Source organism: Primulina eburnea, chromosome 15 (genome assembly GCF_022965805.1).
Source record: "Primulina eburnea isolate SZY01 chromosome 15, ASM2296580v1, whole genome shotgun sequence".
Taxonomy (NCBI): Eukaryota; Viridiplantae; Streptophyta; class Magnoliopsida; order Lamiales; family Gesneriaceae; genus Primulina; species Primulina eburnea.
In genome coordinates, this window is record NC_133115.1 from 19,671,987 (window position 1) to 19,676,349 (window position 4,363).

General features: G+C 40.6%; 1 non-coding gene across 1 annotated transcript; it reads left to right on the forward strand.

Annotated features, from left to right (window-relative positions):
* The first annotated feature begins 411 nt into the window (after window positions 1-411).
* Window positions 412-517, forward strand: LOC140815743 (small nucleolar RNA R71). The gene has a single exon (XR_012114392.1). It is a non-coding gene; the product is annotated as a small nucleolar RNA R71 (small nucleolar RNA).
* Window positions 518-4,363: the final 3,846 nt, after the last annotated feature.

Genomic DNA, 4,363 nt, shown 5'->3' on the forward strand with positions numbered 1-4,363 from the left:
CCTTGGGCGGTTTTGGACTCCCACTTGATTCACCGGTGCCTCATTTTGACATAGAAGGGATTTCCATCTTGACAGTCTTTCACATAGTGCTCTCCTCCACACTTTTCACAGAATATCTCTTGAAGACGCATAGCCGTGCCACCCACATTCAAGCCGTCTATTTTCCTGTTTAGAGCGTCAAGTTGTGCAGTAATAACAGAAAAATCAGTTACCTGGTGAACTCCGGCACTTCTCCGCTGGTTGTTCCTGTCAGATTGAGGATGATAACTGCTAGCAGCCATCTCCTCCAGTAGCTCATAGCCTTCCTCAGCAGTTTTTCTCAATAGATTTCCACAAGCAGCAGCATCTATCATAGTACGATTAGGAGTAAGTAAGCCATAATAGAAGGTTTGAACGACTAACCCAAGTGGCAACTCGTGATGGGGGCATCTTTGTAATAGATCTTTGAAACGCTCCCACGCCTCATATAGTGACTCTTGATCGAACTGAGCAAATGTTGTGATGTCTGCCCGCAGCTTCATGGTCTTTGATGGAGGAAAGTATTTGATGAGAAACGCCTTCGCCATGTCCTCCCATGTAGCGATCGAACCTACAGGTAAACAATTCAACCAAGCTTTAGCTTTATCACGCAAAGAGAAAGGAAATAAACGCAGTCTAACAGCATCATCAAAAACTCCATTAAATTTAAAAGTATCGCAAATCTCAAGGAAATCCGCGACGTGTGTGTTTGGATCGTCCACAGCAGTTCCTCCAAATTGGACGGTGTTCTGAATCATCTGGATAATGGCTGGTTTGATTTAGAAGTGATTTGCCCGCACGATAGGTCTCACAATGCTAGGGCGTGCACCCTCCAAAGAAGGTTGGGCATACTCCAGCATTGGTATACGGCGTGGCATCTCGATATGTCTCTCCTCACGCTGTTCCTCCTCGCGTTCTGGCTCGTGTCTCTCCATAAGTTCTTTAAGCCTCTGCTGTTGTCTCCTTCTGCGGAAGGTTCTTTCAATTTCAGGATCGAATTCAAGCTCCACGTCAAGTGACTTTGGCATGCACTGGAAGGGATATCTGTAAGAAAATGTGAAGTGTTATCTCAAGAGAAATGAAATAATGCTAAAGGAAATAACTAAAAATAAAATTGTAGATTAACAGTCCCCGGCAACGGCGCCAAAAACTTGATCGAGCAAAACTTGCACAGTGAAATCCCCAATAAAATATTATTTTGTATGCTCAAAAATTGATCGCAAGTGCACGATGTCAAGTTATAATATAGTGTACGTGAGTACGAGTATCGTTCCGCTGAAGACTGTGTTTAACAATTACTATTTTCAGTTATTTTACATTTAGCAACGAAAATTGATTTGTGTGATTATTCCTACTATACTCAATTAAATATGCAATCAAAATGACTCAACAAGTGATGAATGAGAATTTATATCTAAAATGATTGAACTAAACTCAATGAGAAATGGATTTGTTGGGAATCTCGGTTCACTTACCCCTCGTTAATCAATTAATTCGTTCGATCGTGATCTACGCTTCCGACAGGATTTCCTAATCTATTGAACACACTCTCTCGAGCTATGCCAAACTAATTCACTCAATGAAGTAATTAAATGTCTTTAATTATTTATCAAGAATGAATCGCATTTCGATTGATGAAATCCCCTAGTTTTCGACCCCAAGGACTATGACTATCGGCACGTATCCAATTTCATATATCTATGTAAATTGTAGGTCCGCGAATTCTACTACTCGATCCTATCACTCGTTATTCTCTCGAACTCACTCGTGATATAAAACGTCGTTAAAGTTAGCTATTCTTTAATGACACGATAAAACAGTAGTAAAATCAAGAATAACGCACAATCAAAATATAAATTAATTCGATTCAACGTTCGGGGTAGGATCCCCTTTAATCCCAACAAATATGAAAGTTTAGCTACTAGAATTCATAATTAAAATAAGCAAAACAATATTTAAATAAAGGAAAATAAACTTGAAATACGAGACGTGATGAAATCTGCGAAGAACGATGCCCGGAAACCGTCGAATCTTCAATCCAAGTGCAAAAGCTCTCCAAAAACTCCTTGTGCTCCTTCAATAATGTCTGAATCTCTCAAAAACGAGCAATATCCTTACCATATCAACCACACCTCCAAAATAAGGTAGAGAATCGCGCACAATAATTTCCAAAAATAGGCGGCGCTCGGGCGGTAGAAAAGTACCGCTTGAGCGCCAACTTTCTGTGATGTCCCTCGGCTGGTGCGGCATTCGCGCTCGGGCGGTAGAAAAGTACCGCCCGAGCGCCAACTTTCTGTCTGGCACTTCGTCTTCTCGCGCCCGGGCGGTATAAAAGTACCGCTCGGTCGCCAACTTTCTGTAAGGCTTGCTCAATTAGTCATCTTTCGCGCCCGGGCGGTAAAATTCTACCGCTCGGGCGCCGAGTATTCTGTCCGAATTCTTCAACTTTGCACACTTTGCTATATTTTCCGTTTTCCGACCATTTTTCCTGCAAATTCATCACCCAACAGTGAGATATGATAAAATGCAAATGATTACTCTAAAATGAACAAAATGTAAATGAAATGCATGCATGCACAATGCAAACACAAATAAAACTAATGCAATAAACACGTAAAAACACCGCCTATCAATATCTCTGAGGTTCCTGAGATTGGACCTGATATGATCAGAAATATGACGGGAAAAAGTGAAGCTGATTCAGAAGAAAATGAAGGCAGCTCAGGACCGACAGGCCAAATATGCCAACATCAAACAACGACCGTTGGTATTTGAGACTGGAGATCGAGTATTTTTGAAAATTTCACCTTTCCGAGGAGTTGTCAGATTTGGCAAGAAAGGAAAGTTGCACGATACGTTGGTCCATATGAGATTCTCGAGAAGATAAGAGATCGTGCCTATCGACTCGCATTACCACCTTCATTATTTGGGATACATGATTTTTTTTCATGTATCTATGCTGCGGAAATATCTCCCCGATGATTCTTATATTATTCAGCCAGACGAGGCCGAGCTTGATGAATCTCTGAGTTACCTTGAAAAGCTGATTCGAATTATCGATCGTAAAGAAAAGCAACTCAGAACAAAGACTATTTCTCTTGTGAAAGTGCAATGGGCTCGTCATGGCACTGAAGAAGCCACTTGGGAGACTGAATCAGATATGAGACAATAATTCCAAGAATTGTTTCACAGATGTAAGTTTCTATTCAATTTCTATTACATGGCTTCATATTGATAAGATTGATTGCCTGTGATTTCGGGGACGAAATCATATCTTAGGGGGGGAGAAATGTAATGCCCGAAAATTAATCGCTGTTAATAAACGATTATTGATTTATAATTTAATGTGATTATGAAAGGTCCAACCGAGACATGATTTGAGATAACGTGTGATAAGGTATGTGCAAAGACAGTGCACCCGTGGTTCAAAAGACTGTGCACCCGCGGTGGTTCATCTGAAATTTTGGAAGAAATACAGTACGCTCACCGCACCCGCGCCATAAAAGCTACCGCACCCGCGGTGTGGGTACAGTAGAGGCACCGCACCCGCGGTACAAAAAGCACCGCACCCGCGGTCGTGTCTTCTGAATTGTTTGATGTGATCCAGTACGTTCAGTTCACCCGCGGTCCAATATGTAGCGCACCCGCGGTGAGACGTGTTTTATGAAGGATGATCCACTTGGCTTCATCATGCAATATATATATAAATTTGGTTCAATTTCCTCATTCAGAAAAGAGGAAAGAACGAGAATTGTCGAGGAAAGCTTTGACCTTGATTCTAAGAATTTGATTTGGTAGAAATCTGTACGTCCGAGTTTAAATCCGACTTCAGTACTGTGTTCCTATCGAAGCAGGCTACAACTGGACGTAAGTTTTACTGAGTTCTATCATCATTTTAAAATATGATGTTGTAGGAATTTGATATGACTCATATATGATATTCTTGGCATGTTAGACATCATAGAATCGAAGTCAGATTGAAAAACAGACTGATTATGGAACTTTTATGATTTTCTGATTATACTGATTTGAAATCTGACAGATTTGGATTATGAATGAATTACAGATTGTATCGGATATGAGTTATGATTTTTAATTGATGTCTGTTGATATGGTATGGACGGGGATACTGAGATTGTGCCGTTATGCCGTGATTTGAATTAAATCCAGATTAATCAGATTCAGTGTTGAATTGAGAATGGAAAGTTGATATTATGATTCTCGATATGTCGTTTCAGATTTACAGAGACAGTCTTTAGTTCAGAACGGTTATTGCTTCAGACCGAGACTACAAACGAAAGGTATAAGTCAATGTGGTATTGGGAGATCGACTCAAGTAGGATGT